The 21,448-nt window shown below is 36.5% G+C and overlaps 1 long non-coding RNA gene across 1 annotated transcript; it reads left to right on the forward strand.

Moving 5' to 3' along the window:
- The first annotated feature begins 635 nt into the window (after positions 1–635).
- Positions 636–11,261, forward strand: LOC146444600 (uncharacterized). Its single transcript, XR_014851525.1, has 4 exons — positions 636–1,271; positions 1,761–1,882; positions 4,841–4,915; positions 6,956–11,261. It is a non-coding gene; the product is annotated as an uncharacterized LOC146444600 (long non-coding RNA).
- The last annotated feature ends 10,187 nt before the right edge of the window (positions 11,262–21,448 follow it).

A 21,448-nucleotide genomic window follows, 5' to 3' on the forward strand; every position in this document is an offset into this window, starting at 1 on the left:
TGTCTACCCCAAACCTACTCACTCTCAGTTTAAAGACATTCCCCTTTGTCCTACTACATGCCCTGTAAAGAAACCTTCTCCACTGTATCACAACACTCCATCTTTCTTGCAAGTTCCCTTCAGGAACTGAAGACCTTTAGGTCTTATTCTAATTGCCAGAATATATACATTTTTTTTTCTCCCAAATGAATGTGTGGATATAGTTTCAGAATTGTATTGTGAATGTTCTCACAGCAATTACCCCTAGAAGCTACATCTACAAACTGTGTAACACACTGTTTTTACCATAGGCAGAGCTACAGGGCAGGTGTAGGATGGCAGTGGAGGTTCTGTGCATTCCCTCACTAGCACATGTCAGCTGGAGTGAGTCAGGCTCCTGGACCTCTCACTGATTAATTTGCAGTTTGTGTGTTCCACTTTTCTGTGTAATCTTTTAGGTAACTAGAAGATTGATGTTCCTTGAATTTGATGAATACCTAGACAAGAATAGTGCAACTGCTATTGCACCATGTATGTTTCCTTGCATTCATTCTATATAGATAAAGAGAAGCTATTTCTTAACACATTCTCTCTCCTTTTCTTCTTTTTTTTTTTAATTTGAAAAATCAATTTATGGCTAGTAAGAAATGCAAAAATAAAATTCAAACTGCTGTAAATAAAATGTGATTACTTGAGAGGTAGTAGCTGCTCTCAGCCAGTGGCAGATCACCATAATCAATCAGCTGGCTTGTTCAGGATGAGGATACTCCAGTCTGAAAGGGATGGAGGTGCTGGCAGGCATTTTTAATAATGTTTTAGGAAGGTGAGAGGGGATATTAAGGTGTAATATAGTAAAGCTGGATGAAATCTTCTGTTTCAGTAGTGCAGAGAAGTTGTGGGTGTGGATGAGTAGCAAGTCATCAAGTATCCTGGTTCTGTCTCTATTAATGCTATCTTAAATTATTTTGTTGGCTTAAAAAAGTGCTGTTAAGTGGCAGCAAATTCTGTACATTGGTGAAAAACCTTTGGAACATTTTTCCAGATGATTGAGGAAGCAGATGAGGTTGTTTCCTTTCAGTCTTACCTTTAACTTCACTGAGAGAATAGATTTACAAAAATTTACATAAATTTGCAAAACTAGGGCATATGGGTAAGCTTCTATATGTGCTCATGGCACAATTTTACCTCTACTGACCTTTATCTTAGCAGATGCTGTGAATTTGGGCTGGAGACTTCTAGAGGCAGTAGTACTGGTTTCTCTGATGAAAAATATACTATTTTCCTGAACTCAGGTCTGTAGCCATACCCTATGAAAAGCTATGTAGATAGCAACGAATAAAAATTCTATACCCACAGCCTGAAAAAAACCTACTCAAAAATGTGCTTGAGTGAAGACTCCAAGTGTGGCATTCAGCTACAAACTTTAAATACATGACTGTGGCTGTCTCCATCTGAGCCTCGAAGCTGAAATGTATCTCAGACTGGACTCTCTGACCAAGAATTTAAAAAGCTAAAATTTGCACCTATATTTGCGTACTTATTCTGACACTGATATCTATGATATGACTCTTTTTCATATAGATTCCACTATTCGTCAGTGTTATAGCTGTTTGCAACCATATTTTTCATTTATTTTTCATTTTAAAAGCATCCACTAATCATCCGCTTTAAGTTAAATTAAAATGATCAATTTACTTTTCTTTTTTTTCCACGTTTTTTTCTTATTGTTATGGAACATCAGTGTGAATTTTTTAAAGCTTTATATTTTTTCTGTCCCATAGACAGGTAATTAATTTAATCTATTCTGTATGAATATTTTTCAAATCATCTATGCCTTACGAGAAGTTGGAGCTTGTAATGAAAAGCATGTATTCTTCAGATTTCACAGAAAAGAAATTTGAAGGTAAGTTTCTGAAAGATCCAAAGGACTTCTTTTAAAACTATTGTGAAGCTAGCATCACTCTAATCTAGACATTAAAAATTGCTTACTTAATACAAGTACTGTATCTGCCTTGAAATCTTAATTTCTTTTTCTTCAAAGCTTTTAGAAATGTACCAATTAGTTGGATAATCTTCATTAATGGAAAAAAAATCACCTAAGATAGAGAACTTTAATGGGGTTTTGCTGTCACTGAGGGTTTTGCAAATCACTGTATTTAAAAAGTTTTCTATAACATGAAGCAATACTCTAAGATTACCTCCCACAGAGAGCTGAATAACCCATTTCACTGTGCATGATGATTTAGCAGCATCTCTTTAGTCAATTGGGTATATTTTACTCCATTTGCACAGAGAGCATTTAATACTTAAAATATATAGAATCATAGGGCATTGCCTATCTGTTCCAGTAGGTACACCAAAATAATTTCATTAAATAAAGAACCTATGAATTTTTATGAATGCACACACCTGTGCAATAACACATTAAGTAATGATAATGCAAAAGAATAAAAATAATATAGCTTCTAACAAATATATTGTATTAAATGTTTGTTTCCTTGAACCTGGGCTTTTTCATGTCCATATTGTGGCACATTTATAGACAAATGCTCCTACAGGTGACTTCTAAGCCATCCCTATTACTAAGCTGAAAACTTATAGCCTCAGTTGTCTCAATGGCATAAATTCAGCTGCAGAGGGAGCACTTCCAGTTCTAGTTACATGAGATATTTACATGAGATATTCAAGGAGTTTTGCTTGCAAGGCTACAGAAAACATAATGAATATTGTAGCATGCAAATGTAAATAGATAGGAAAATTATTTTTGTGGATGAAGACAAATGGCAGACTACAACATATGTAACTCTACAGTGGTGGTGATATTTCTGAAAGTACTGAAACCTAGTGGAGGCAGAAGGTCATGAAGAAACATCAGTGAGAATGTGCTGAACCTGAAAATACTGTCAGCTATCTTTATTGTGGTGCACAAGAAGGAACCTGTTGGCATGAGTTAATTCACAACCAGACTAAGCAAGCTAGTGTTAAGCCAGGTGTTGGCTGTTTGCTGCTGACTAGAAAATTTCATTCTGAACAAAAAAAGTCCTTAAGGGAAATGTTGAGGGCGCTGACAGAATTCAAAAGACTTATTGTGCCCAGTGAATTTTTCAACATTATCCGCACATATTTCTGTGGTGGTAAACCCAACATAGTTATGTTAAACTACAGTTTGGTAAAGAGGTTTATTACTACAAGAGAAAAAAAAAATCTGTAAAAAAGAATGACAGTGTTATGTATCAGACAACTAGTCTACTTTAATATCATATACTGTAATAAATTTCCCAAACTGACAGTTTAAAATAAAAGAAAGAAATTACCAGAAACCCTGTTTTTCTTTCAGAAAAATGTAAAAAATCTGGTTGATTTTAATTTGTTTTAGAAATTCACTGGGAGACCTTGATATTTAGGCATATTCTGCAGTGTCTAGAAATGTGTTTAAAAACCTGTGTTTAAGGGCACTGGGAAATATCTGTTTGAGTGCATCGTGCTACATTGCTTCTGCACAAAGTGATCCATAGTGATTAAAAGAAGAAAACGGAGTGACATTCAATGATTGCTGGGTTACTGTGCCCTGAAAAGATGTTTTGCAACCTGTTTTCTGAGATTTTTATTTTCTACATTGAAGAATGGAAAGTATCTTTTTTTGCTATTTTTAGTCTGAAATTACTCTCTGCATCAGACAAACTTAAATAAAAATGAAGCAATATCTACACTTGATGCACCAAGAGTTTAGAATGGAATTCATAGCTACCTGTATCGTATATCAGCTCCTTAAAACTGCTCCCTCATCTGTATTATAAAATAATTATTTGTCTTATGTACTGTTTTGCTGAATAAGATCTGGATTTGAAAATTCATGTGGCATAGTATACACAGATTAAAACCTCCTTTCTACCGATTTTCACCGCTAAGACTGAATATAAGCTCTGGCAGCTTTCTTGAAAGATTATTCACTGCCACTCCTTATCTTTCAAAAGTGACACTATCATTCCATGGTAAATGTCAGTTAGCCTTTAGAAAGTAGGTCTAGCTCCCAATCTGATCACAGATAAAAATTGTTAATAGACCTGGTAATTGACTGGACTACAACAAATTTCCAGTGTATTGTGAATACTGTGTGTTATCAAAGTATGGAATAGAAGACTGCTTATCGTGTTTGCATACTTTGTATACTGAAATATATAAATGGGTTGTATTAAATAGTTAAAAGATATAAAAGACATTAGTTTAAATGTCACCTTAGATGTTGATCAAGAGCAGATAAAATTGCCAAACTATTTTTGTGACAGTGAATTTCACATCCATAATTCCAGTTTGCCTTTTGAGAGACCCTCATATATCTAAAATATCATCACTGAAAAAATTCTCACCTGGAAATGCATAAATGAAAAATTGCTGAAAGAAATATATTTTAAATCCTGTAAAAGCTGGCCAAAGAGCTAATGTATTGATTTTTTTTCCTATTAGCTTATGAAAGAGAAGCCAGGTCAGAACAAGATCTCTGCTAAGCTCCGCTCAGATTTCAAGAGCACCTCACTCATCCCACTCCCAGTTGTTAATCTGTGCTGACTGAAAATGCTACTAAAAATGACACACTATGCTGTCCAGCTGAATGATTTCTATGTAAGATTTCACTCATCATATGTTTGGGATTCAAGCTGATGGGAAGTCTCATATGACTAAATATGGAAGAAATCCCATTCTGTTCTGTAATGTCTTTTCACATACGGCTATTGGCAACAAGAGTGCAAATGATGATCAGGAAAAATACTTATTGACATGCTGATCAATTCCAGTGCCATAAAAGGATTTACAGGCAGGCAGAAGTGAGAGTTAAATCATTTCAGTGAAATGTTTTTTTAAGTCTGCAGACCTTAACCTCAGGACAGAGACTTAGAGGAGTGAGTTTAAGCAGATCAAGGAAGGCTTTGTCAAAAAGGTAATAAACTCTTAACTTCTCCTCCCAGCTAAACTTCATGCTATTTCTGAGAAGAATTTTTCTGGGGTATAAAAATCTGTCACTTGGCAACCTGATAAAGTCACAAGACTGTATTCAGGTTGATGAAAGACACAGGACAAAGGTAAGTAAAAATACTGACAATATGAAATTTCCATTGGACAACCAAGGTCTGGAAGACTAAGTTGTTGTTTTTTTTATTTTCCATTTTCACAAAATCATGGGATTTAATAATTTAACGTTAATTTTAGGAAAAATGTAGGTTATGTTTGATAGGTTTCAATGAAGTGAAGAGTGAATACATGAAAGAGCAGATTGTGATGGAGACTAATAACCACATATTGAGACCTCCCACATTTTATTTGTCCTCACCTGGACAAAAAATTGGAATTTAGTCAGAATAATTATTTGAAATAATTTCTAACTCATTGAATAAATCTTAAAGGAAACTATTTTTCAAAGGTCTATTCCTGCAAACACATATAATTTTAAATATTTATGAACCTGTGCATTTTTAACAGATCAACAGAAGAGAAAGCTCTAAGGCATAATACAGTTCCCTTCCCCTGCCATCCCTGAGAAGAGACTGTGCTCTTGCTGTGACACAGTAAGAGAAATACACAGTACTTCTGCCAAAATGACATGTTCTTTTTTTCCCTCAAGTAGATATTTCTTATAAGTTCTTCAAGTTCTGCTTTCTGAGTATTTGAGAGGTCAGAGTGACTTCAACTAACATGAAATAGTATTAGTGAATAACAAAAAAAAAAGTATTACACATACAGTCTTATATCCACTCAAAGTGTAGCAGAACTAATAGAAAAAAAAATGCATTTCAAATTAATACACACTCTATGAAACCAAACAGAAAAAAGCACAGAAAATATTCAATTTTAAAATTTAAACTATTATTTTAGAAAATAAAGGGTTCTAATAAAAGTCATGGTACTGTAGCTAGAAATAAGATAGAATAATGACAGCATTTGTAATAGTTTATATAGAAGTCAATACTTCTAAAGTTCAAATTCATAAAGTAAGGTTTGTCAGTTTTCTTTTTTTCTAGTTAGCAACTACTCACTACTGCCTCTATACAACTGGGCATGAAAAGTTATAATTTTTAATGGTACCTTTGTTTGGATTTTGACAAACACTTCTCCATGTACACATTGAAAGGTAAAAGAAATGTTACGCTGTAACTCACAGAGTCATAAACTACCCTGAATTAGAAGGGAAACAAAAGGATCACTGAAGTCCACCTCCTGGCCCTGCACAGAACCATCCCCAAGAATCATACTGTGTGCCTGAGAGCGTTGTCCAAATACTTCTCAAACTCTGTCAGGCTGGTGCTGTGACCACTCCCCTGAGGAACTTGTTCCGGTGCCTAACCACCCTCTGGGTGAAAAACCTTTTCCTAATATCCAACCTAAACCTCCCCTGACACAACTTCAGGCAATTCTCTTGGGTCCTGGCGCTGGTCACCACAGAGAAGAGATCAGTGCCTGCCCCTCCTTTTCTCCTCAGGAAGAAATTTTAGACTGCAGAGAGGTCCCCACTCAGTCTCCTCTTCTCTAGACTGAACAGACCAAGTGACCTCAGCCAGGCCTCATACGGCTTTCCCTCCAGGCCCTTCACTATTATTTTGATCCTCCTTTGTATGTTGCCTAATAGCTTAATGTCATTTTTTATTGTGGCACCTGAAATTGCACAAAATACTCAAGTGCAGGGCAGAGCAGGACAATCCCCTCCCTTGCCTGGCTGGCCATGCTGTGCCTGATGCCCCCCAGGACAGGGTTGACCCTCCTGGCTGCCAGGGCACTGCTGACTGATGCTCAAATTCTCAAGGACCAGGACACCCAACTTGCTCTTTGTGGCACTGTTCTCCAGAGCCCAGTTCCCCAGTCTGTACCTACATCCAATGGTGCTCTGACAGTGATCTGTCCCAGGTGCAGCATCTGGCAATTTCCTTTCTTAAACTTCATATTGTTGATCATTGCCCAGTCCTCTAATTTGTCTTGGTCTCTGCAGGGCTTCTTTACCTTCAAGAGAGTTGACAACTCCTCACTATTTAGTACCATCAGCAAAGCCACAGCATCCAAGTCATTTATGAAGATGTTGAAGATGTGGAACTCCACCATTGACAGGTCGTCAGATGTCACCCCATTCACTACAACCCTTTGTGCCTGGCCACATTGGTCACCCAGCATATGATGTGTTTATCCAGCTGTTTGCTGGACATTTTGTCCAGAAGGATCCTGTGAGAGACTATTGAAAACTTTACTCAAATGCAAAAAGATTACATCAAGTGGTTTCCCTTGATCACCTAGGGGTGCTACCTTGTTGTGCAAGCAAATTAGTTTCGACAAGCAGGATTTTTCCATCAAATTAAGTTCAATAAGCAGGATTTTCCCATCATTAAGACAGTCTGTGACCGATAACTGTGCTGTTCTTCAACTGTTTTTCAATAACTCTTAGAATAATCGTCTCCATAATATTACCAGGCACTGAAGTGAGACTGACAGGCCTGTAGTTTCCAGTGTCATCCTTCTTGCCATTCTTGAAAACTGGGATAATGTTAGCCAGCTTCCAGTCAGCTGGGACCTCTTCAGATCCCCAAGACTGTTAGGAATCATAGAGATGCCTCACAATGACAACAGCCAGCTCTTTGGGTATACTCCTGCATGAATCCTATCAGGACCCTTAACTTACAGAGATCCAGCTGGAGCAGCAGTTTCTGCACAACTTCGGGGTCTACTGGGAGCTTATCATTCCAGTCCTCTGGCTCAGGGCACTGAGACCCCCTTAAGCCATGACAACTGTTGAAGACCAAAATAAGGAAGGCGTTACGCTTCTCTGCCTTGTCTATCTTGTCTGTCTTGTTTGTGAGATGGCCACGCTCATTGAGTAAGACACCAGTGTTATTTCTGGACTGCCTTTTACTATTGACATATGTAAAAAAGCTATTTTTATTGTCTCCCTTCTGCTGAGGAACTCAAGCTATTTGAAATTAATGAATGAAGAATAAAGAATGAGTTTATCTCAGACAGTCAGCAGTTGTATAATTCACACAAATTGTTAAGCCATATGCTAGCACTTAAGTGTTGAATCTAGAATTAGGTGAATCCCTTCATGTGTGTTTCAGAAATTGCTTCCACATCTTTTCAAATTAATTTGATGTATTCTTTAAACCATAAATTATCTGCACAGTGGGTATTTCAGTAATATTTGCAATTCATTGCTTCTTGGTTAACTCTGCGTTGCCTGTGGGTACCTGAACAAAAAAATTTATTTTTGGCTGTAAGAGAATAACTTGGTCAGCACCTCAAGGATGTGTTAAGAATTCAGATAATGTTTTGATGCAAAACTACTAACACTGTGGGTCTGTCATTGAGTAAGGTACTGATTAATATAACAGAGCTTACTGGTAGATTTGTCTGGAATATACTTTTTAGTCCCTCTGAATGTTTTTAGTGATTTTAATTATTTTGAAAAATAAATGTGTAGGAAGTCTTGGCCACATGCATCTTAAAATTTTATCATCTGAGTCTAGGCAAGTGTAAATTTACATCCGCAAATCACTTTGACTTTCTATTGATCAGTAGATGTGAGAACCTCTTCTGTGGATTTGAGGATCATAAACCTGTTTTCTAGATTTTTTTCCATGTCAGTCCCTCTCAGGGCCACCGGCCCCTGCCCCAGTGATGCTGGAGCAGGGCTAGCTTCCAATTCAGCCCTGCCCTGCCAAGCTGTGGGCACCACTGAGCTGTACCCACCTGCAGGCATTGGTTTCCTACAGGTTCCATCTTATGTCAGTTAGCATCAGGCAGTTGATTTGAAAAGCTGCAATTATTTTGTACAGTGTTAGACTCCCATGTTTGGGAAATGGAAATAATCCCCATAACAATACAATTTTGAGTCTAGAGGGATATCCAGATAAAAAATTCAGATAAAAGCCTATCTTGGGGTATAATAAATCTGCCCAAATTCCACCTGTTATACTTATTAGATTTTCACTGAGTATGATAGAAACATGGTAACCTACATATAAGTGAGTTGAAATCCAATCTTAAACTCAAGAAAGTATTATTAACTTTTCTATCTGGCAATGGCATTAAGGCACACAGGCTGTTTGCAGCAACAAAACCTTTTGGAGTACCATTGGAGAGCTACTGAGGGTAGGGGGAATCCACACTGGATAGTTTTCTGCAAGTTGCCCTTTTTGAAACAATGAGTGGGATGTATTTATTTCAGAATATGCCCCACTTGGAGAAAGGAGAGTCATTTGAGCACCTCATTACAGAGCAAGGGACTGATCCAGTTTGTAATGTGTGGATCTGAGCAGCATTCCAGGCTTGATCATATTTTATTTGTCATAAGAGACAGACCCTTGGATTACCCCAAACTGGAGTTATCAACCTAAAGAGCTTAAACCTAAGAAGAATGTGGGAAAGAGCAGTAAAATAGCATTTCTTCATTCAGTCACCAAGAAACTTTACGCACTTAGAAAATTTATCTTCTTCAAAACTGCATAACATAGCATACAGGATTGACTAATAAATTTAGTTAAACTGCCACATGGCTCATTCCTCCTGATTACATATTTAGCTTCAAAAAGTACGCTAAGTCTACAGGATCCTTTGCTACGCACATGTCTAAATCTCTTATGTGTTTTCCTTTTTGTAAAGGGGGGACAGCCTGGAATGTGAACACACAAACAAGCGTCTGGGGCTACCACTCTCAATGGACTAGTAGCAGCAAAATTTGCAAGGAAAGCTTACAACATGACCACCTACTTTAGCAAATCTCAAGCCAGTATTATCTGATTGCAAAGATGCTAAATTAACATAGGTTTTAAAAGAAATGGAAATTATTTGCTAGATAGCAGAGTGACAAAAAAGATCAAACTCCTGTGAGCATACAGGTGCAATTTTTAATAAAGCTGATGAACCACATTTGTAAATGATTACATACACTTTTACATACAATTCATGATAATTCAGTGTCTTTAGGAAAAGTTGGAAGATAAAGAAGGGAATCTCTGTGTAAAAGAGTCATATCTATCTTAGCTACAAGAACTGATCCTCATAAGAATTAAAAAAAAGTTATGTTGGAAAATGAGAAGGATGTGTTTTTTAACAATATTACATTAAATGTCCATTTGGCTTTCCAAGAACTTTATTATTTACCATGAGGTGCACAATGCAGACAATTTACTCTGACAAGTAAAATGCACAAGTGCTTGAATATGATAAGAGAGTACTTGCAATAGAGACCTCCTGCAAAATGTTTAACTTGCTGTTTTGAAACCATGGGAATGGCTGTTACTGCATTATCCATCCAGCAACTACTATAGTTTATGGCAGAAACCATTCCGTTTAATGACTTAAATGAGTTAGTTGTATTACATTAATTTTCCACATTGAAAATACTTAAATGAAATAAAGTAGTTCTTAAAAGGCCTCACAGCTCATATGCGAGTCATATAACATGAAACATATCATATCCTTGAACTGCTATTTTAGTGTTCGAAAATGAAACTGTTACATTATTGTGATGTAAGTAACATGAATTCTCTCAGCATCTGGCTCAGGAGCATGGAAGACTGAGCTGGGAATAATCATGGCACTTAGTACTGCTTATAAAGGAATAGTAAAAGAAAAATGGCTTTTGTAGGCAAAACACTTAAAATCCTATGATCTAGATTCCAGAATTTACTCTTTCAGGGTGTCCTTCACGTATTATACTCCTCTAGTATGTCCTAGCTTTCTGGCACCTTATGTCAAATCATGTAATTTGAAAAGTTGTAATGTTCACAATGATGGAAACAGAAATATATGATTTCCTTTGAAATGGAGGAACAGGTTGTAGAGAAGAAAGATCTTGCAAACTCTCCCTACCAAAATTTAATTCTAATGCATGAGATCTTCATATTCTCTGCAGTTTCTGAAATCTCTGGTCTGGATTCCATAGGATCCTCCAATGAGGTCAGACTCACAGGTGTTTGAATGAACTCAGTAAGTATAGTTTTCACTTATAAAAAATTCATTATTTACTAGGCCAGTGGCTCTATTGTGAAATTTACTGCTGACTAGAGTACAAAAGTTGTAAATTAGGTCCACTTTCTTTGACATTGTTTCCTGTGTATTTTCTTTCTTCTCTTATGTTCTGCATGAGACCATGATCTAGAAAACCCAAGTGAAAAGTACCTCTAGCTTTTGAAAAGTGAAGACAATGAACAGACACTCGCTGTTCACCTTCTTTAACTTCGTAACTTCATGACATACATGACTTCACAGATTTCAACATCATCTCTCTCTCTCCCTTTTCCTCTCCCTCTCTCTTCCTCTCTCTCCTCCTGCTTTTTGTTTTTCCAGTCTATAGATTCTTTGTTCTAAGTTCCTTCAGATCATTATTGATGATGCCTTTTCTCTCTCCAAAGATTTATATAGTTATATATATTTTGAAATGGAAGAACAAGAGCTGTACAAAGTATTATAGATCCATATTCATTATTAATTTTCAGTAGCATTTTTTCCTTTACTATTTGTAATTTTTCCTATAAACTTGTAAAATTTTCATTACTACTGAACGCTGATATCTTTTCAGAGGATTAAACACTGTACTTTTAGGATCTTGTCCCTGAATTGCATAGTCAGCTTAGAGACCATCATCATATAAGAATTTTATTTTATCCCTTTTGTGTATAGCTATAATTACTAAAAAATTATCTACCCTGAATTTCAGTGCTAAAGGTTGAATTTAATCAGGCTGTCACATGAAACCAAAAGTTCAAATGTTTTGAACTGAAACAAAGTTCTCAGTGTCATCTTTTTTCCGTGTGAGCAAATAAAGAAACTAGCCACTAATTTCTTTAAATACTGTATGTAGCATCGAAATCATAATAAAAATGAGAGAGGAAGAAATGGTATAATATACTGCAAAAAAAAAGAGCCTGAAAGAGCTGCAAAAACATTTCCACTCTGGTAGTGATTAATTTATTTTTCATTATTCAGTTAATTACATTGAAAAAATAAAATGCTTTGTTAAAACTGATTTATAATAAAGTATAAGATGAATTCCTATATTTTCAGTACCAAGTCACAGGGAATTATAGTCTTAGAAATACATTAATGGCAATCAACATCAGCTAAGCTTTTTCCCCCCCCCATCTTCTAGTTTTGCCTAATTAAACATGGTTGACATGACGAAGAAGTTTCCCCAAGGGCTGTCTGATATCACTTTTCTATCAACATAATTTTATTGTACAGTGCAGTTCATCTTCAGAAAGTAAACAAAGCAGAGCTAGGTAGTGACCTCAAATCTATCCACACCACTAACTCATAACAGGGAAGGGAGAAAAAGGAAATTAAAATTTTTAGCTGGTATAAATCTGGCAGTCTAGACAGGGTTATCTGTGCTGACATTAATGGACCAGGATGATTCCACCAGGAATACACCTGGTGAAGGTATTTGGGCTTGCAAGATACAGACTGAGATGCAGATTGAGATGCAGATTGACATGTGGTTTGAGCTCTGGGTGGGAGCCCGAGACATGATGCCAGGAGCTGCCAGCCTTTGGGACAGCAAAGGGCATGAAGATGGGTGGTGCCAGCCAGGGGAATGGACACCGAGAGACACAGCGGGAGCCGGGAATTGCCGACCGTTTGGATAACAAAGGAGATGAAGGCCTGTCACCCCGGCGAGGTGGATGGAGAGGAGGCAGGAGCATGGGGAGACTGAGGGGATAAATGCCCGGGGATTCCTTGGTTAGGCGTTCCTCCTTCTTGGAACCATCTCAGGCTGTTTCTGTGTCATCGTGCCGTGAATCAATGACTTTATGGAAGGAGACATCCAAGACTGCCATGGGAAACCAGGTCTGGCTGTGTGAGTGGGGTGAGTAGGGAGCCAAGCAGGGCTCCCATAGAGTCACTGGAGCTGCCTGCTGGGAAGGGACTTTGGTGAAAGTGTGACAGTGTGGCCTTAAGAGTGTGACTGCCAGGGAGCATCATGAATGGTCAGAATGGGAAGTTCCCTTAACACTAGCTGAAAAACCGAATTTCTGTTCTGGAATGCTTCTTAGCTTTTAGAGCACGTAGTATAAAGTGCTATTTTAAACTTTAGTATTTATACAGTCAGCAGTTCTAATTAGCTATATTAATTAATTGTTCTTAAAAGTAGTTAGTAAGGGAATTTCCTCTATACATTGTTGCTCAGTTAATTCTTGAAGAACTTGACAACAATAGGGTTTTGTCCTCCTGGTCTTTACAACTATTGGTATCCTAGACTGACTTTAATTTGTCATTCTAGTGTAAATCAAGGATAATTTTATAAAGTCACTGAAGCTACAGGACCACTGTAAAACTCTAAATAATTGATGGTATATCTGGAAGTCATCAGTTTGACTTAAGGATGACCTCTAATATGTATAAATGAATTCATTAACCAAAAGTGGTAGTGTGAAGTATTTGAAAGTGTACATTCATAATTGTCAGTGACATATGTGTAAATCCTGCGATGTGATGTCTAGAAAGTATGGGTCTGTCTGAGTGAGGCTTCCCACTAATGCCTTTGATTGCAAAGATGAGCAGTCCCTCCCCGTACTCCTGGTGAAAAGATTGCCTTAAGTGAGGAAGGAAAGGATCAAGGTAGGGAGAATGTGGTGCTGCACTTTTTTCCACTGAAGTGGAATATGGTGCTGAACCAGGAACTGGACCAGTTTCTTTAAGTGTTTTATTTGTGAGCTGTAATTCCCAATCAGTTTTTCTGTCCTAACACGACTTCATAATCTTGGTAATTTCCTGGATGTCTAGGTGGAGGCTTGAGTTGTTGAATCTTTTTTTTTTTTTTTAAAGGAATTGATCCTGACCAGCTTGGCTGTAAATCAACTTTTTGGCAGAATGATTATTGCTCTTTTTTAGACAAAGAATTAGACCTTCTGAGGAGTATTTTAGATGGAAAGGGATAAACTCCTAGTCAATGTGGACCAAACCAAATTGCCTCTATGTGTTAAAATATTAAAAAATATCTTCTGGCTAGGTCCACATGAGGACTTGCATGAAATTTAAGTATCTGACCATCCCTACACGTTTTCCTAATCCAAAATTGCTAAGGCCTGCATGCCAAGCCTGTTAGCTGATGCGTATGTAAACATTTATTGGTGCAAAACAGAGATATTTTCAGTATGAGAATCTCAGTGTGCCAAAACCATTTTACATCTAGTACAACCATTATAGCTCTGCCTCTCCTGTAATATCTACAGCCTGTTCCTTTGCTTACCTTATCTGCCAACTCAGATCCGTCCTGGCTTCTCACTCAGATGCTAATAAAACAGGCTTTTGATGAGACAGTGAAAAGAGCCAAGTGGGGACTCCAGTAACAGGAAGAACTACAGAAGCAGCCACCACAGTCTTTTCTACAGTCAGATTTGTGCTTTTTTCTGGACTACTGGTCTGTTTGGAAAAAAATGTTCCACAGACAAATAAATACTTGGACTTACAATTCCAGAACCTGAAGTCCAGTTTCCTGGTTGAAATACAGTTGGTTGAACCTGCTTTATCCAGCAGAACACCCTGTTACATCATAACATCATAACATTCTGTTATAAGTCTATTGGGATTCCTATTGTCAAGAATATTTTACTTTTCATTAAGTAATTAGAATGTGATTTCCAGGTGCAAGTCCTTGTTTTTGTGGCATACTACATATTCAATCAAAGATCACATATGTATGCTTCTGTCATAAACAAATAAACAAATGTATAAATAAATAAATGAAAGGAAAAGAATAAGGAATGGAATTAAATAAATGAAAGGAAAAGAATAAGGAATGGAATTAAAATCTTACTTCTATGCTCTTGTGATATTTGGAAGAAATGAATCACCTTTTAGAAGAAGGAACTGAGATATCAATTGTAGCCCTGTTCTAAAGGGATTCTGAGAACAGATGGAGTATACTGGAAGGTGTATTCTTAAGCCCAAGAGTTCTGTGCTCTGTGTAACTGTCTAAAAGCTAGCTGATTATTCCAGTCAAACTTTATATTCAAAAGAGAAAAATTTTCATCCTTAGGGGGTGACAAAAAGCTGAGACAGGATAGATGAATTCTTCTTTGAACATATCTACTTCTTCCCAGTGATTAGAATGGATGAATAACTTGGGTGTAAGGCAGGTAATTTCCACCCCTCCTGCATGCAGGGTCTTTCTTAATCTGTTAACTCTATTTTATTCTGAATGTATCAAAACAAATTTGTAGACAAATAAATGACAAAAAATAAGGCATATAGACAATGAAATATAGACAATTAAATTATTTTAAGAGGGGTAACTTATGACCAAATGAGGTAGATAGGAAAGTTTTGCAGAGCGATGGATCACCTTCTCAAAAAGTTTTTCGGTGTGATTTTGTTTGGGTTTTTTTTGGTTTTGGTTTTTCTTTGGTTTTTGTTTGTATGTTTTTGTTTTTGTTTTTGTTTTTGTTTTTGTTTTTGTTTTTGTTTTTGTTTTCTTAGGCCAGTCATTAGGACCACTGAGAATTTGAAGACCTAGAAAAGGGAATTACAGAGCTCAGTTCAGTTTCATGCAATTAGTACTACTACCCTCAAGGCAGTCTATATTTGTGCTGGAAAAAATGGGTAGAAAGCAATATAATTTTGGAGTACTGTGGATTTTTTTTCTGAGGCAGAGATACTTTAGTAAACACCTTGATAGAATGGTGCATAGGGGAGAGAGAGAAAGAGAGAAAGCACATGCACAAAAAGTTTAATTTATAGTCATCTGTTATGTCCTCTTTTAATTTCTAAGATTTATAACTCAATTACAAATTGTACCTAATTTACGGCTCTGTTTATATGGAAAACATGTCCAGTTAAAAACAAGTCTATAATGACTGTTTATATTTGAAGTGATAAAGACTTGCCTGCTTTTCAATATGACAACTGGGTGGTTATTCCTACCTTTGTTATGTTTGGTGGAAAGAAGTGTAGAGGAGATGAGAACATTTTAGCTACTCTCTTTAAATCAATTTTTGCTACTAGAAGGAAGGGCACAAGCAAAGATGGTCTGTATGTCAGAGGGCATATAACATGAAACAAGTAAGACAAAATCTGTTCCCTGCTTACTCCATAGATGCAGAAATTTAGGTCATAGATAAGGTTTGCCTTAACCCTCTTTACAGTTCAAACTACTGTGACCGGAGATAAAAGCCAAGAGGTTTTGGAGGTTTATTTTGTTTTGAGGGTTTTTTTTGAGCAGTCTGTGAGGTGCTGTATTTTGGATTTCTGATTAAAAGTGTCGTAACCCATCAGTGTTTTGACTATTGCAGAAGAAGTAAGTTCCTGTCCCTCTCCCATCCCATTGGATTTATGGGGAGAAGAGAGTGAGCAGCTGTGTGGATGCTTTGCAGCTGGCAGTGGTCAGCCTATCACACAGTGGAGAAGTTTCTAGAAGATAAATACTACTGTGGAAGTAGCCAAAGCAGAATTTACTTTATTTCAGGTAACATGTATTGTTCCTTAGTGTTGAATGGGAGGGAATAGAATATGAGTCATCTAACCTATTCCAGATTTTCAACATGAGATGAATCACCCTCTCAAAATGTTTCTTACTATTTAGTCAAGTGAATTTTGTGTCAGTAAGTGAGGTCTCATCTAAGGTTCTCATAATGGAGGTTCAACAAAGCAAGCAGTTGAAATATAAGAAATTTATCAAGGCGAGAAGAATAAAGTAACTAACTGTGGGATTACTTGGATAGGCTTGGAGAACTGAAAGGCTGACAACATTATTGCACATCAAAAGTTCAATTTTGGGAATACATACCTAGGAATTAGCCGCAAACCCACATATTTCTTTGTTTCCTGCTATGTGACAGTCAGATCAATTATGAAGGGATTGTACTACCCACCTGTGGGTGGAATATAAATTTATATTTTAAAAAAGTTGAGAATGAATTAATGGGCTCATTCAAATCAGATATTACATTCACAAGAGTAGAAGGGGAAGAAAACATGTGCGTAGTAGCAAATGACTCTGGAGAGGAGAAACTGTGAATGACAGCTGAGGTGATATAAAATGAAATATATTTGAACTAAAGACTTCTGTAACAAGTAAGAACAGTTATTTAATGCAACAGATATGAAAAGTTCTGTGAATAAAGTAAATGTCAAGAAGGATATAAGTGAAAAATAAAAAACAACAAGAAATTATAAGGGATTTGTCAAAAAACAGAGAATGTATCTAACACATTTTAAAAATCAGAATCAATTGAGTACTATAACAGTATGTAGGAAATATTTAAAATTTTATTCCATATAATTCTTTAAATATTTGATATTTCCTGGTGAGCTATAGCATCTGTAATGTATTAATGGCAAAGTCAGGTGTTAAAATTAAAAGTTAGTTTAAGTTCATTAAGACTGTACTTTTAAAAAGATGCCTATAATTATTTTAATAAGATGATATGGAGGAAAATCTATTTCAGTACCTTGGCTATATTCAAATTAAAATGAAGTCAACAGCTGTAGGCTTAGCATGAAATATTATATAGTTCAGCATGTTAATTTCATTATAATTGCTATTGCTAAACAAAAGGTTAATTATAGAGCAGGAGAATAATGTTGTGGAAAAGTACACCAAAGCTCTGTAAACAGATCCATACTTAAATATTGCAAACAGGTAGATGAAATGCCAGAGTTGTATTGAAATTAAGACACATCTTAAAATAATGTTTTTTGCATTGTATCTGGGAGCAATAAAAATTCACGCCATAGCAGAATTCATCTATTTTCAGCAGAAGTAATACATTGTAGACAACTTTTTTATCTGAACTATTCTGGCCAGCTTCATAGGCAATGTTCTACGCTCTTTGCCTTCTAAATGCAATTGAATGGTCCTTTCTTTCCTCTGAATTCCCTCATCAATCCTGTATAATAACATCTGCCAGTGCACTCTTCCATTTCAACCATTCTCATATAGAGTCAGTGACACAATAAACACACTTCACTCCTTGACTTCTGAGTACTTGGCCATATGAATAATAGAATTACTTCACTCTCTCAGACAAAATGCTTAAGTTCTCTAGATGTGTAGCACAGGGAAGCAACAGATGCTTAGGAAAGTGTTTTAAGATATGGTATTTATTGTGAAATGCTAATTTCATCACGGTTCTGCACTCATTTAGAATATCACCTTAATGAGTGGAATATGGAAAAGCAGTGAGCTGCTTCTGCTTTCTTTTCATTATGAAAATTCATAATGTTGGTGGGTTTTTTTTTTAATTCAGTGAGCCAAAATCTGCTCTCAAGTATGTATGTATTCATGACTTTTTTTTACAGCAACGGAAATTGTTCATTTTTATATTCAAGTTGATTTTGTCACATTGATTTTTCTTGACATTTCGTGTAAGCCTACAGAGAAAAAACCCCAATAAATATAAACTTAAATGTGAGAAAACTTGTGGATTTATTGACAGTAAGAAGTTTAGAACTACTCAAAGTAGTTTTCCCTGTTAGCAATTATTTTTGAGAGAGAGTGGTTTTGAATGCTATTTGACTTGCTGTTTTCATTTTTGGGGAAGTGGAAGCCATGGAAACTTGCTTTTAAGATGACTGTGAAAGAAGTTTTCTTAGAGCAAGCTACAACATTCTAGCAAGAACTTTGTCAGTTACATGAATGGCTTCCAAGATGGTTACGGAAAAGTAAATTTCCCTTTGGGAGCATCAGTAAGTTCAATCAACAAGACTAGGCTTTGTTTTCTGTTTGTAGGTTTTGTCTTGGTTGATTTCTTTTTGTTTGTTTGGTTTGGTTTAAATGAAAAATGAGTCTAAAATAAAACTGTAAGTTTTTAACTCAGTGATATGAAGTATTTTGGAAATACTTGATGTTATTAATGTCTCCATGATGGACAAGTTTTCTTCTATATGGATTAAGTCAGTTGCAAATATATACACTTAAAATATAATACATAACATCTGTGAAATTTTTAATGAAGGGAATTAAATAACCAAGTATTGATTGTGTTTAATTTTGATTTTCCTTCAGAGATTTTACAACAATGAAATGTTTTCTTCTTTCTGTAAAGGCTGAGGGCACAGAGAGAAGGACTAGACCAAGTTATATGAGACAGTTTTGTTTTTTTCTGTGATATTTCCTATTGTTTTCTTCTATTACTTTCACTTAAAATCATCAAATCATCAAGATTGGAAGAGACCTTTAAGATCAAGTCCACCCATCAATGCCTAAATCATTAAATGATACCAACCAGTGCCAGATCCAGATGCATGTTGAAGACCTTCAGGGATGGTGACTCTACCAGATCCCTAAGAAACCTATTCTAATGCCTGACCATCATAACAATGAAAATATTTTTTCTGTTATCTAATCTGAATCTTCCCTGTCTCAGTTTAAGGCCATTCCCTCCAGTCCTCTCACTGCAGGCATGGTAGAAGAGACCAGCCTCTACCTAACTACAGCCTCCTGTCAGGTAGCTGTGGAAAGTGATGAGATCCCCCCTGATTACAAGGGATTACAAGAAAAAGGATTTCTTACTGTAATTGGAATAGCCAGGGAATAATTAAATTTTTTATAGTAATGCTATCTCACTTCTTCCTTATTCTTACAGGATTACATATTCTGAAACCTCACAAGGAGTTCGGGCTTTCTAGTTATGCATTTAAATCCCTCACCACTCATTATCTTGTGCTGATTTTGACAAAATCTTATTTTAGCCTGGTAATGTTATCATCACACCACCATTTGTATTAAATATTGTTGATGACCAAGTTTTATAATTTAAATTTTAATTTTCAAAATAATTCTTTGCTAGTATTGAAAAGTTTTGTTATTTGCTACTATTGTAAGTTATATAAGAACCTGGGAAAGAGTATAACATTGTTACTCAGAAGTGGTATACCATAGACTTTTGTTGCAAATGGAATTTACACTGGTTTCTTAAAACTGGTGTGCTTAATTGGATGGAGACCACACTATGGACACCCTCCATTTTAATTGAGAATTAGGACTATTTACTCTACTGTGCTTGGTTGGAAGAGACCTTCAAGATCATCTAGTGCAACAGTCAACCCAGCACCGCCATAATCATCCATAAGCCATATCCCCAAGTGCCATATCCAGATACTTCTTGAAAGCTTTCAGAGTTGGTGACTCCACCACTTCACTGGACAACTTATTCCAATACCTAACCACTCTTTCAGTGAATTTTTTTTCCAGGATGTAACCTGAGCCTCCCCTGATGCACCTTAAGGCTGTTTCCTCTGATGGTTTGCTCAGCCTGGGAAAGAGCAGTCTACTGTTTCCTCATGAAGGAGACTGGAGGGGAAGACAGTGATCTCTGCTGTGTTGTGACCGACTACAGGACCTAAGGGAATGGCCTGAAGTTGTGTCAGGGGAGGTTTAGGCTGGATATCAGAAAAAGGTTCTTCCCCCAGAGGTAGGTTGGGCACTGAACAGGCTCCCCAAGGAGGTAGTCACAGCACCAGCCTGACAGAGTTCAAGTAGTATTTGGACAATGCTCTCAGGCACAGGGTGTGATTCTTGGGGTGTTCTGTGCAAGGCCAGGAGTTGGACTCAATGATCCTTGTGGGTCCCTTCCAACTCAGGATATTCTATGATTCAATGTCTTTTTTCAGTTGTGTCTTAGTTTTCTAGTATTCTCCATTGGTTTCAGTTTAAAATTTTCCAACTATTTCAAACACGTTAATTATGTCTTACAGCATCCCTTTGAGGTACATAAAGACCACATAGAAATAATTTAATGTATTACTGAAATTCAACCTACAGTAATGTGATACCTGTGGCTGAGTAAATAAAGTATGCAAAAGAATTTTTAAACAATTCCAGGAAGGAAACAAAAACCAGTTGCACTAAATAGAACACCCAGAGGGGTTTTAGACATATAGCTTACAATTTAGTGAATAAGACTCAATTAGCATAGTGTCATTGCTCTATAAGATGTTACGGATCTATGACAATCACCTGGTATTATAATCATTGACTGAACTTAATTGCCCTAAATTTAGGTGAATCATGCGAGGTGTTATTAGCAGAGTTTCTATGGCACTTTTTGTAAGATCTTGTTCAGCCAGTGGATGCAATAATGTTTCTGGTACTATTTAGCTCGTCCTTGTTTATCTGCTTCCCAAAAAGACTTTGTACTGCCTTAGTTCAGGCACTATGTTTGCCAGTGTTGTGTGGATGTCTTGGATACCTTAGATGTCTGAAATTAGTCTGGGCACCTATGTTTATGCAAACAGAACAAGCATGAAGGACTTCTAAATGACTTCAGAGTGCAGATGCCCAGAGTGGGATTTGGGTCCAAAATAAGAAGATTGTCCACAAGCATTTATATTCAAATTGTATGTCTGAGGTCTTGCAGTCACTGGAAGTCAAGGACTTAATTAACTTGCCCAAACATAGGCATAGAATACCATTTGATAGACCCCAGGAAATCCTCCTGAGTATTCTCTTGCCTTATATTCAGAGCAGCCATGTCTTCTGTTGGTGCTATTTAGC

Source organism: Lichenostomus cassidix, chromosome 1, assembly GCF_008360975.1.
Source record: "Lichenostomus cassidix isolate B80296 chromosome 1, HeHo_3.0, whole genome shotgun sequence".
NCBI classification, from domain to species: Eukaryota; Metazoa; Chordata; class Aves; order Passeriformes; family Meliphagidae; genus Lichenostomus; species Lichenostomus cassidix.